General features: G+C 26.9%; 1 pseudogene; it reads left to right on the top strand.

The window, feature by feature from the left end:
- The first annotated feature begins 14,197 nt into the window (after positions 1 to 14,197).
- The window catches only part of LOC113372760, a 2,648-nt pseudogene continuing 1,681 nt past the window's right edge, over positions 14,198 to 15,164 (top strand).

Below are 15,164 nucleotides of genomic sequence, written 5' to 3'. Positions count from 1 at the left end.
GTAATGAAATATTTTTCTAAAAATTTTATTTGACATTATATATACTTATGATTATTTATGTAGATGTACGAAAAAGTTAATAATTAAAGTCAATTTCTTGTGTTTACAAAAATCAGATAATTTTAGGACGCTTCAAATCCATTAAATTAAAATTATATATATATATATATATATATATACATATATTATTTACTACACTTACATTTCCAAATAATCATATCCAAAATCCAATCCGGCCCTATCAGGGTCGGACGTTGACAAATTTTCATTGATAGCAAACAAATCATCACTTTTATTAAAATGCATTTTTACTATTTTTTTTATTAATTTTTATTAAATTTTATATAATTTAAATTCAGCTGATGAAGAAGTAATTAATTCAGGGACGTTGAAATCACATTTTTGGAATAAAATTTAGAAAAATATATATCACTTATTTAAAAGTTAATTATTGTTTTTTATAAACATAATACTGTTAAATTTAAAACTCAATCTATTTAGACCTAAAAACAAAATAATAAAAATATTATAAAATTTAGTGCTGAATATGAAATTAATATTTTAAATTTGACAAAAATATTAATAAAATTATTATTAATTGTTGACTAGCAACGACACCAAATTTAGTCTAAATATCAATTTTTAAATTAAAATATGAAAGGTTGTTTACAAAATTTTAGAGTTTTTTAAATTCGACGATATACAATATATAAATTAGATTAAACAAATCAAATATTATTTATACTGTTATTATTAATTAAAACTTAAAATATAACTGAAACATATTTTATAAAATTTTTGATTTTTTTTTTCAGAAAATTCTAGATTTTTTAAATTTGCAATTTTGAAACATTAGATAATATAGGTTTGATAAAAAAATTTTGAACACATTATATCATATATCACATTATATCATATAGTCATTATAGAACAAAATATTCAATTTGCACTGACGATGGCGAAAAACACTAATAGAAACATGATTAATCAATGTTGCACTAATTGTTTCAAAATATAAATTGTTATGTCAAAAACGTATTTCTTTATTTTCACACCTATCACTCTTAGGTTTAAATTTTATTTGATATTCTAAACAAACTTTGGTCCAGATGAGGGGGTATCGAGACGTATGAATTTTTTTGACAATAATCTTTACAATCACATTTTGTTGAACTTGATGTCCACACTACCACCAAATACAATTAACTTTTCCACCGCCTATCAACCCTTCTATTATTCACTGACGATGACCCAGAGGCGCAAATCGAAACGTGTCCATCGACCATCTTCGGTGCACATGATGTTAAGCCGCGTTCGGCGAACGAAGGACTGAAGCACGTTTTGTTCTTCGTCTGACCGACCACTGCTGTTTCTGCTCCACCAGAAGGCGCCTGCGCCACTTGCCATCGAGTCCGATCGGATTAGCAGCAGATGCAACAGTTGCAGATGACGATGATGATTAGTAGAGATTAGCTTTATAGTTGGTTGAATCTATTCAGGTAATAAATAGATAGTTATCTATTGAGTTAGAGTTGATAGAGATTTATCTATTGAGGTACTTTAGGAATTTTGTAGCATTAAACTATGTATTTCAGGTATTCCATTGTCTTCTATTCAGTTTCTGACAATGAGTCAATATCTATTGTGGTACTTCTGGAATTTGGTTAACTATTTAGTTATAGACAGTTTGTTTTATCTATTCAGGTGCTTTAAGTACAACGTATTCGTCTTTCAGATATTTGGCTAAATAGTACGGATTTGTAGTACATTTATTTAGCTATTTCAATTGATAGTTTTCTATTTATCTAATCTGATAGACAGTTTTCTACTGAGGCAATTAAAAAATTCAGCATTTGTCCTTTAGAAATTCAGCCTTAAAAACGGTACATCAGCCAATCAATTAATTATTTAGTTATTTTAATATGGATTTTCAGATAATTTAGTATTTAGTCATTCTTGAGTCATAGTCTATTAAACTGTTCGACTAAAAGTTTGATAGATAGATATTTATCTATTGAGGTTGTTCATCCATACTAGATAGTTCTCCATTGAAGTAGGTATTTCAGATACTCAATTATCTTATATTTAGCTATTTAAATAAATAGTATCTATTAAAGTACATTAGGCGTTCAGCCTTCTATTTACTCTTATTACTTTCTAAGTATTTAGGCATTAATTTATTGCTAAACTAGTGGTGTATGGTATCGTGCCTTAAGGCAAATTGCTGGAACTTCCCGTACCGTAATGAAATATTCAAGAAATTTCAAACGTTTTCAAATATATCATTACAAATACTGTAACTTTAATTATTTTTCCTATCTTGTTATATCTGAGTGAGCAAATCAAATGTAAATAAATCAATTTATCTCCAGAACGTTAACAATCGTCATTTCATTTCGAATTCAATTTCAAAAAAAAAATAGTTGCCTAATTTGCACAAAATTAAAAAAGTGCTCCCGTATAGTCACAGTCTAAACGCATTCACAAATAATTCTGTGCGACATTTTCACTTATACTGTGCTTAGCTTGGCGGCATTTTCACATTTTTCAATAGTTTTCACAAAATTGGAAAAGTACTCCAGTCCATAAGCAGTTTAAACGCACTTGGGTAAACATTTGTACCAGAGCTTAGACTGTGCTTAGCGTGGGTAATTTTTTGAATTTTTGATACAAAATTACAAAATTATTTTATGGAAAATAAAAAAAGATGTAATAGTTTTTTATCCTCAAAAGCAATTGTTTTGTCAATACAAGCAGAAAGTTTTTTAGATGCAACAGTTGCAGATGATTAGTAGAGATTAGCTTTATAATTAGTTGAATCTATTCAGGTGTAGTTATGGTCTAATAGGTAGTTATCTATTGAGTTAGAGTTGATAGATATTTATCTATTGAGGTACTTTAGGGATTTTGTAGCACTCTATTTAGCTATTTCACTAGATAGTTCTCTATTAAAGTATGCATTTCACATATTCCGTGAACAGATAATTCTATTCAAGTACTGACAATGAGTCAATCTATTGAGGTATTCAGTAGTTCAGGTATTTGATTGAATAAATATCTATTGCCTCGGTTACCTCTTGAAATTTTTCAACAATTCAGTTTTTGTCTATTTCGCTATTTAGACAGATAAGTATCCGTTGATCAAGCATTCACCAATTATCACGTTAGATATTTACATAGACAGTTATCGATTGAGTCAGATCAGCAGGGCCGGATTTAGAAATTTGGCGCCCCGGGGCACTGATAAAAATGCCGCCCCATCCTTGAAATTTTACGAACTTTCGAACTTTTTTTTTAAAACAATCGCGCTGCTTCAGCTGCGAGGGACAAATAGAAGCGCTTAAGCGCCGCGTCGCAGTCAAACGGATAAACAATGTTACAGAACTTATATAAATGTAAACAAAATTTATATTTATTATTATAATATCTTTAAAATATCTGATAATTTAATGTGCATATGTCTTATGATCACTTTTGTCCGCCAAATGTTTCTTTTTCAAATTTTTAATTGGATCATCGAAACCGTTCTACCTGCCCCCCACAAATTTAAACAGTTATTTATTTTTTTTCTCAAAAACTGAATTATCATTTCTGGCATTCTGGCCCGTATCTTCAAAACAGTTGGACCTACCTTGACCAATAACTAATCAGCACGTCTCCTTAGCAACAGGAATTGAATCATAAATCGGTTGATCCGTGTTCTTGAAATCGACTTGAATAATTAAAAAATATTAGATTTGTATTGATGGGGAGACGTGCTGATTAGCTTTTGGTACAGGCAATTACGAAAAATGGTAATTTTTCGATAGTTCGAGAGTTTCGATATTTTTTCACTTCTTTGCAAAAAGTTCATAATTTTCGAAAAATTTCAAAATACAAAAATATGTTTTAGAAGTCTTTTTTTTTCATTTTTCAATAAACTTGAAATTTAAAGCTCTTTATAAAATGTAATTTTCAGTACGGGATGTTTCAGTAATTTGTCTTAAGGCACAATGCCATAAGTCACTAGTTTAATTTTTTTTTCGACGCTATAAGCTTGGAAGTGCACAAATACGTCATTTTAAGAGGGCTCGAGAACTGAAGAACATATTTTTCTTAAACTTTCAGCTTGTTTATGGATCTTTATATTAGCCAAATTGCCAAATTTGATAACTTATTTGATAATTTACGTTCGGAGGGGGAGGCAAGGCAAAATAATAAATTTTAGTTATTGTTCATTTCAACCCAAATTTTGCATTGCAATCGTATTATGTTTTGTTAATTATATTTCTTGAAATAAAAAAAGGTGATTATATTGTATAGAATTTTTTTCTCACTATCAAAATTTTGCCGCCCTCCAAAATTTGCCGCCCTGGGCAGTAGCCCCGATTGCCCCTACTGTAAATCCAGCACTGCAGATCAGCTATTGTCTATTTAGCTATTTAACTATATAAGGAAGCGTCCATTAATCACGTGACCGAGTCCTTACAATTTTAAAAAAAAATACCCTCCCTCCCCCACCAACCATCACGTGTATTTTCAACTGTCAAATTGTAAAATTTCCCGTAGGGTAGTTATAGTAATGGGCCAAAAATCGAAAATGAAATGTTTTGCATTTCTCGACGTTTTGAAGGTTTCTGAACATTTTTAAGGGGCATACCTCAGAAACTAAATGTGTGTGTGAGTGTGTGTTTTGTATGGAGATAAATTTATTTGCTCAGATATAACAAGATAGCAAAAATAATGAAAGTGACAGTATTTGTAATAATATATTTGAAAACGTTTAAATTTCTCGAATAATTCATTACGGTACGGGAAGTACCAGCAATTTGCCTTAAGGCACGATGCCATACACCACTAGTTTAGCTATTTCAATTGATAGTCATCTATTCATCTAACCTGGTAAACAGTTTTCTACTGAAGCAATTCAGAAAGTTAGCATTTGTCCTTCAAAGAACAGTACTTCTGCCAATCAACTATTCATTCCAAATAAGCGACTAAGATTTTATAAGTACCTAGCTAATATCTATTTAGCTATTTAGTTACATAGTTATTGCCCAGGGGCTATTACCCAGGTCGGCAAAATTTGGAAAGTGAGAAAAAAATTCTATACAATATATTCAACTTATTTTTCTTAATAACATTTTTTTTAAAGAAATATAATTAACAAAACACAATACGATTGTGATACAAAATTTGGATTCAAATAACCAATAATTAAAATTCATTATTTTTTATTTCAAATTTTGCTCCGTTAATTTGAATGCCTTATAAGCTTTTTTTTCCTTTTTTTTTAAATTGCAGACCTGCCTTGGCCAAAAACTTATCAACACGTCTCTTTATCAATAAATTTAAATTGTTTTTGGTTTTAGTTTAGAAACAAAATTTTTCATTTTCCATTGTTTGCGAGTATCTATTTAAATATTCAGAATAATAGCTATCTGGATAAAACATCTAACTTTATACCATCTTGAGTTTTAGCTAATTATACACAAAGATATTTAGTAAAAGTTTTATTCGATTATTTTGGTAATTATTTTCTTAAATCAGTTGGTTATTTAGCTTAGCTTAGATACTTAGGAAATTTAGATATTCTAAGCTTAGCTTTTACGAGAAAAGTAAATAAATACAAATATATGAAATTAATTTTATTAATTTTTGAGTAAACTAAAACCGTAGATTGTTTGATAAATCGTAGACTTAATTATTTATCTATTTAGCTATTCATTTCGTTGGAATTTATCTATCAAACTATTGAACTATTTAAGTAAATCGATAACAATTATCGATCGATTCGATTGATTTAAATCGCGAATAAGCGGCCGAGACTGTTTACCATTAGGGCCACTAAAATTAGAAATACAGGGCCGAACTACAGAAAAAATATACAAACTAAAAATATTGTTTGGTAAAGTAACTAAAAAGTACACGTAGTATTTTATTATTATTATAAAAAACTTCTAAATCTCTATTTTATTAGCTAAGATTTTTAAAAAGCTTATTAGTTAAGCTAAATACATTTCAATTTTATATTATTTATATATTAAAAAAAAGCTTTTCACTAAACAAACTTTAACTAGACTTTATGTTACTAAAGTTCTATGTTTTTTTTATATGATGAAATATGATTTCATATTTTATTTTACAATTATGTAATTATTTGTTTTCTTATTAAATCAAATTTGAATATTAAATAAAACGAAAATAAAAAAATCAAATTTAGCATCTATTTTATTTATTATTTTTTTCATTCAATTTTTTGTACGGTGACAAATATTAAAAAATTACTTATATTTAAAGTTTACTCTGTATATTCAGAATAAAAATAATATAATTAATATTTTCTAGTTTATCATTTTTTCTACATATTTTTTTTAGTTTATAGTACGACTCTATGCTTCCAGTATAAAATTAAAATAAGTTTACTCAAACGGTATTTAACGGCTGCAATGAAAATTGTTTATGCAATAAAGTTTGATGGAAAAAGAAATGTATACACGTGTATATATATATATATATATATATATATGTATATATATTAAATATACACAGTATGATACTTTGCGATCATTTTCAAAGCGTTTAAAAAACGATCATGTTAATTTAATGTAAATTTCTAACTTAATTGCATTCTTTAAATTCTATGGCAAAAAATAAATTTTAACAAAAGGTATTAAATTTAAAGTTCCCTACCAATTTTCAGACAATTTCCAATTATTTATAATAAATCCCTTTACGCAGGCCTCTAATATTTTGTGAAAAAACAGATTGTTTTTGAAAGTGAATAATGATTTTTTATACTACAATTATAAATATTTTTTCATTTTTTCTAGTGTATTTTTAGCACCGCACTGAAGATGGATAAAATCAAGAGTCGAAACGTATGCGCATTTTTTAAACTTATATTAATAATTGCACATTGTACCAAATATACAATTTTACTATGACTGACCCTTTTGTAATTAATACGTGTGAACAAACAAATTTCCATAGGTCTCTAATATTTTAGGAGATTGACAAGAAATAATCCTGCAATAACAGCTGAATTAAAAAAATTTTTTTTAGAAAAATTCTCATTATATCAAATTCATAACGGTACAAATTATATGCCATGTCAAAATTTTACAATTGTAAAAATATACTAACAAAGCCAATTGTTATTGAATAAATTGATAATGATAATTAAATGTTTGTCTAAACAATTTCTACAACCTTGTTATTCCACATTAATAAAAATAATAAAATATCACAAGGGGAGATTATGTTAAGATATCACCTGAATTTAAAAAAAACGAAATTAAAAAAAAAAATCCAAAAATTTTGCTGTTTTTTTTAGATGACACCAAGAGACAGCAAAAGTCCAAAAACTCTTAAAAAACTATCATGTGATGAATGCACGTTTCCTAGGAAAATTTTATATATTTCTTGAGGTAGAACTGCACTCACTATTTATTTTCCATAGGCCTCTAATATTTTACACCGACCATAATTTTCATCTTTTGTATCAACATTCCAAAAATTTTACTGTTTTTCCTAGATGTCACAAAGAGACAGGAAAAGTTCAAAAATCCTTAAAAAAAACTATCATGTGATTAATGGACATCCCTTAGCAAAATTGCATATCTTTTATTTATTTATTTATTTATTTGTTCAAAAGCAAGCCGTAATCAATAATAATAGATATTATTTCAGGCTCTCGTCAAGTTTTTTTTCTCTTTTTTTTACAAGACTCCATTCTTATTAATCGAATGGTTTTAAAGTTACAAGAGATATTCTAAATAAATGCGACAACAAATAAGTTAACAATAAAGATGGATTAGTTTCAATTGGAATTTTAAAGTATACAAAATTGATGTAGAGACATATAATGTAAGACAATATTATAAGCAATTTAATTCTAAACAAATTCTTCTGAGACTCCATTCATATTAAACGAATGGTTTGAAAGTTATAAGAGATATAATAAATAAATGCATATTATGATTGATAGGGTTAATGAAACTTGACAGACATGGCGGAATCAAACAAAAATCCTTTTATTATTTGGAAAATTAAACACGTGTGTAAAGGATCGATATATATATATATATATATATATATATATATATATATAAATATATTATTTATTTTTTATCTTGCAGTAGAACTCTAGTCACTATCTATTTTTCACAGGCCTCTAATATTTTACACTGATCAGAAATTCCATCGTTTTAAAAAAAAATCCAAAAAATTTACTGTTTTTTCTAGTTAACACTAAGAGACCGGAAAAGTTCAGAAATCCTTAAAAAACTATCATGTGATGAGTAGACGTTTCCTAGAGAAATCTTTCTTGAGGTAGAACTCCACTCTCTATTTTCCATAGGTCTCTAATATTTTACACCGACCATAAATTCCATCTTTCGAACGAAGGCCGTCACTGCCAAGTGTCGTGTAATAAAGCAAGGTATTTTCCTCCTCGGAGAATTACAATTTTCCACTTTTCTAATTTTAATCCTAATTGCCTTGCCTCGTCGGGCTCTCGGGCGGAGTCTGTTTATTTGTTTTTAGGAAGTCGTTCCTGTTCGCTGTTCGTTGTTCGTTGTTCTGTCGATTATTCGGGACTTTATTATTAATGGTGTGGCCTTTTGGCATTTTTGTCTCGCCGCAAAATAAATATTTTCTTTTAAAACGTGCGTTTCAAATTAGAAACGGACCATAGCTCTCTCTAAACCAGTCAGTCAGTCAGTACTCTGACGATAACCTGAATTGTTTTCCTAATCTCCATCATCGTGATGCCTTGATTATTATCTCAACTTGGCTATGTAGTACTGGCCAAATTGTATACATAATAGAAATATAAATATATGTACATGTACTCTAGCCAATTATTCTAAAATGCTAGGTGTCAGTGGCTTTTGCCTTAAGCCTCCATTTCATACATGTATGGGAAAGATCACGCATCTTGCTTTAATACAAAATGCCACTAACACCTAGTCATTTTAGAATAATAAATTTAATATACAATATATAGATGTGTCTACAAAAATTTACAGTATAAAAACACATATGTCCTAATATATAAAAATCGAGTAATTAAATACTTAATCATCAGTGGCTGTCATATTTTTGTTATACTTATTATTATCTTTCACTTACTGTTTTTATTCTACTTTATTGTTTTTTTAATATTATTTTTATTATTCAGAAATTTTATTTATTATACTTATTCATTTTATTATTATTATTATTTGCTTTTATTTTATAGTAAATCAACATACTACGGATATCATTTTATTGAAAATTCTATCCTTTATTCTGTACTATTTTTATTAAATTCATGTTATTGTTTATTACTGTTACTTGATGTTAATTATTTAGCAGTTGTAACAAATATAGTAATTAAAAAAAATATTGATATGTTTAAAAAAATGTTTAATATAAAAATAAGTATGTTTCCATATAAAAAATATGAATAATTAATATTTTAATAATATTATGTAACCACGCGTTATTTCAAAACCTTGTAACCCAAAATTTGCTGTTTTTTTTAAATAAATATAAAATTGCTACAATGCTATAATTCAAATTTACAATTAATAAATATGTATAGAAAAAAATTAAGTACAAAAATATATATGTCCTCATATATAAAAATCGAGTAATTAAATATTTAATCAATTTATGACATAATTATATAGAAATTCAAGGAATATTTTATTATTTGTTTGAAAATCTGACAAGGCTATATTTTTGTGCTATGATGCTATAATTTTAGTATGTTATTTATTGATATGTTTCAAAAAATGTCTAGTTCAGAAATAAGTATGTTTTCATATAAAAATTTGAGTAAATAGTAATTTTATAAAATCATGTCGCCACGTGTTATTGCAAAAATCCAATGGCAATAAAACCGAAGTATGTGAAACTGATTTTTTCTAAAACAAATATATTTGTGCCTATGTTAACATATATAATTATTTATTTATTAAAGTGTTAAGTCTCTAACGAGATTATTAAAAATCAGTATTTCATCAAAGGTGCTCCAAAGTATTTTACTAAATTAACAAACATAAAGGAGTTTCAAGACGACGAGGACATTAAGAAAACATTTCCAAAGAAGCAAAACTTTGCTGAAAAGCACAAACTTTAGTAAGAAATTTAAACAAGAAAACTGGGTACCTGAATGTAAAATACTGCCATTTAGTAAATTGATTTAGTTTTTGACAAAGATTTTGTCGGAAATTAATTCTAAGGCGAAAAATATATTAAATGCAACGAACAGATTAAAAATAAAGCAATTACATGAATTTTGTATATGAAAGCATATATATTTTTGTACATTACATTTTTTTAAATACTTTAATGTATAAAATACTAAAACTACGGCGAATTAGCACAAAAACTATAACTGTCCCTAGTATTTAAAAATATCTTTATTATCCAAAGGCATCAGGATAGCAAAGCCTTTTTTAATCAATAATTACACAGACTTTATTTATGAGCCTATATGTATTTTTGTACAAAATATAATCTTAAACTTGTTATTATATATTATGTTAAAATTATAGCATTCTAGCAATTTTATATATATTAAAAAAAAAATCAGTTCCGAAAATTTGTGACAAGTAAATTAATAAGTATATTAATAAATAATAAATTACTTATATTTTTCGTATGAAAATATATTTATTTTTATACTAGATATTTTAAAAGACGTATTAGTAAATAACATACTGAAATTATAGCATTCTAGCATAAAAACTATAACAGTGTCAGATTTTCAAAACAAATAATAAAATATACCAAGATTTTTGATCAAATTATGACAAAAACTGATTGAATATTTAACTAATTAATTTTATATATGAAGACAAATATTTATTTTTTCTATCTATAAAATCTGTATTAAATTTAACTTCAAAATTTTTAAATTTGGCGCGTTTTGTAGATTCATAGTCCATCTGTGTAAAATGTTGGGAAGCTTTAGTGATGATTGAGTTGAGTCTTTGCTAAGTAAATTTTAATATGTAATTTAATTTAGTATTTAATAAAAAAATATATAAATAATTGTTATATAATTAAGAATAAAATAAGAATATAATTTCATTTCAAAATAATATTTGCATAATGAATAAGAAAATGTTTAAGGTTAGTTGACAGTGCAAAGATGCACTAAAAAATTTACATAGGTTTTTGTGATTAAATAAAATAAATTTAGAGAAAAAGTTGTTAACTATATATAATTATATATGAAAATATTGTTTATAATATTAAAAATCCAATGACAAAAGAATTTTATCAGAAACTGCCTAAAATGGCAGACTTCACATTTGCACTTTGTAGCAGTGAAGTGAAGGCAAACCCAATATATATATATATATATATATATATATATATACAATATATATACTATATATATATAATATATAGATATAGTATATATTATATATATATATATATATGGATATTTATATAATAAAAAAAGTTTTATACAGATTGAGTATAAAGAATACTTTTTTAGCATTTTTTAAAAAAAAGTCTTATGTGTCGAGCCCCAAATTTTTTGTAGCCAGTAACTTGAAAAGTATTTGCTTTTTTGAAAAACATTATGAAAAATTGTTTTTTTACAATTAGTTCTTCTATCGATATCCGACGTCATTTTGAAAAAAAATAAAATTATAGCAATTTTTGACACCATGAAACTTCTAAATAACTTTTTGAATAACTTTTTTTGTATTGTAATTTAGTAAAGTAAGGCAAAACACGACTACATTAAATTAAAAAAATAATCTGACAACTTGAATTATATAATTTCATCTGCAAAATTTCTGGCACATCTCTTCTCTTTTCAGGAAATAATAATATAGATATCACAATTTTCTTGTATATTACAATATTTTAATATTATTTAGGCTCATAATTTCAGCTTAATTCTAATTTCAAGTGAATTGATATTTCTAGAAATGACAGTTCAATGTCAAACAATGATAAGTGGTTTTTTGTAATTTCTGCCATTTATTTCTACAATATTACTATAGTTTTATCGTCCATTAAATCTTAAATATCTCCTTTGACAAACTCTAAGAAGAATTATCGAAATCCGAATAACCGTTTAGGAGAAGTATCAAATCATACGACCGTATAGAAGAATTTTATATATAAAATATATACATAATACATATTTATATACACACATATATATATATATATATATATATATATATATGTGTGTATATTGATTGTTTCTTTTCCGAACAGTAAATCCAATAATAAAAAACAATTTGTTTTTTGAAGAAGTTTAATACGACGTTTCGGAACTAGGTACGTTCCATCATCAGGTTTATTCTGTCAAGTACAATGTTTTTTTTTTTTAAATATTGATTAACATTAATTAATGACGGTCAATACAGATTAATTAGAAAAAAATTATAAAAGAATAGATTATGTACCGGTGTAAAGAGTAATAAAAATTATCTAAAAAAGGAATTATATAAAGTTGAGAAGCAAAAATTATTTACCTGTAATAATTTATATATCCATATCACTAATATTTTTTTTGTTAAAAACACTCGATTTTTTTGGAGGATATTTGTAGATGTTACGACACTACACAAGACTTAAACACACTGATATGGATTTCTGTCTGCCAGATGTAAAGGACAACGTACGGAATTCCTGGCAAAAATGATTTTTTATGGCTCTTGTATTGGTAATTTACGAAAAAAGAGGAAATATTGCTTTAGTAAATGTTGAGAAATATTATGTATATATATATATATATATATATATATATATATATACATGCACATGTATATGCACACCCACATACACATACATACATATGCATATATCTATATATTCATGTACGTACTATCATATACACGAACATATACGCAAGTGCATGTATATAGTGTATATACAAAAACATATATATATAAGCACATATATGGATGTGTATATATTACAACACATATACATGTATATATATATATATATACATACCCAAAAATTATTAAAGGATTAAATGTTTTTAATTAGGTTTAAAAACGAACAATAATATATTGAAAAAATCCAGGACTTTCTATTGAATATATATGTATATATATATAAAGCGAGAGGTTTTTCTTCAGATGGTGAAATAATATAATAAAATTGTTTCTTGGGCATCCATCCAGTAATTAAAAAACAGTTTTAATGAAAAATGTTTTTATTTAAAGAACATACGTTTCGGGTCTTGATTTGACCCATCTTCAGTGCATACAAATAAACTTTGAAAAACAACACAAAAACACAAAATTGCACGAAAAAATAAATAAAAGTGAAATAAAAAAATTGGAAACGTCGAGTTATGAAAAATTTTAAAAAAATTGTAAAATTAAAATGAATGATATATTTTATTATAAAAAAGCATTATTCCAAACGAACTTGTTGTTAGTTTGGAAGTTGTATTACGAGTGTCATATATATACATATATGACGAGTTGTATTACGAGTGACATATATATATATATATGTACGTGGTCTGTTCAAAAAGTACCCGGAATTACTAATAATTAAATTTCGCGGGTCTGGAGTGTCTGATTGTCAAAATTTTTTTTTATTGTGTTGGTATACATGCCCCTAAAGTATGATGAAATTTTCAGCTATATTCACTGTTTACTTTGTCTGTGGTAGTCGCTAAGGTTCGACGTGTTTTTCTGAGCTCGGCGATTTTTACAATGGAAGAATTGAAAGTCAAAGAATTTGTATTAAATTTGCGTAAAAAATGAATAAAGTGTTGCAAAGTGCAAAAATTCACCAGATATGGCTCCGTGTGACTTTTTCCTATTCCCCAAAGTTGAAGGGACCCATGAAAGGACGGCGGTTTTTCTCGATTGAAGAAAATCGCTGAGAGTGCTCAAGGACATATCAAAAAGTGAATATCAATGGTGCTTCGAAAATTGGAAAAAACGCTGGCATAAGTGTATTATATCTGGGGGGGACTACTTTGAAGGGGACCACATTAATGTAGACGAATAAATAAATATTTTTTTGAAAAAAACGAAAATTCCGGGTACTTTTTGAACAGACCACGTATATATATATATATAAATTTTAAAATACCTGTAGAGAATTCCATTCATGTAAATCTTGTCCATGTACATTTAAATATTAATTTTGAATAATAATCCATTTCAACCAAAACTTTGAATTGTTTTTCCCCGGACCTCCGAACGTCCTCCAATGGAATTCTGATGGCAGTAAACAACTTCGTACACTTTCTAGTGCGACAGCTAAAATAAATAAATAATTATTTGTGTAATCAAAATATGTCAACAATTTAAATATAATTTTCACTTGAAGAAATCATCACGTAATACACAATCGTAAAAACATTCAATGAAAATCGTACGTAGAACAATTTAAAATTGTACAATGTCCTTGCATACATATGGATAAAAGACTTATAAAAATCGGATAAAACACTTATAAAATTTATCAAAATAAATATACAAAGTGCTCCAAAATCTGTGCACGTTAAAACACACAATTTGTGTATCATTTACCACCCTCCCTTGACAAATGCCAATAATTTGCTGGCTTACTTTCATATTCCCATAGTTTGTATTATGCATAAATATTATTGTAAATATCTCAAAATAATATGGCTGAAGAGAACAGAGGTGGGCCCCCACACAGATCAAGTCAGCCTCCGAAACAGTATGATTATTTACTAAAAGTCTTGCTTGTCGGTGACAGCGATGTTGGGAAACAGGAGATTCTATCCGGTTGGAAGACGGGTCTGTGGAGTCCCCATTTGGAACAGGTAAGGGATAAAGGACACATGAATATATATATATATATATATATATATATAATATATAATATATATTATTATCATATGTTATTGTGTTTATTTTAGCTTATAAGACGACAACTATCCTGCTAGATGGTAAAAGAGTCAAGTTACAATTATGGGACACGTCGGTCAAGGCAGGTTTTGCACGATAATACGTTCGTATTCAAGAGGTGCTCAGGAGTCCTGCTTGTGTATGATATAACAAACAAATGGTCTTTCAATGGGGATCGATAGGTGGCTCAAGGAAGTAGACGAGGTGAATAATACATACATACATATATATATATATATATATATATATATATATATATATATATATACTAGATGACCCGACAGACGTTGTTCTGTACCCATGTCTACATTTTTT

The sequence above is a fragment of the Ctenocephalides felis genome, unplaced genomic scaffold, assembly GCF_003426905.1.
Source record: "Ctenocephalides felis isolate EL2017-DRISC unplaced genomic scaffold, ASM342690v1 CF-g0.4_SCAFFOLD_01604, whole genome shotgun sequence".
Lineage (NCBI taxonomy): Eukaryota > Metazoa > Arthropoda > Insecta > Siphonaptera > Pulicidae > Ctenocephalides > Ctenocephalides felis.
Note: the sequence above shows the minus strand (reverse complement) of the source record. Positions and strands in the feature narration are given on the sequence as shown.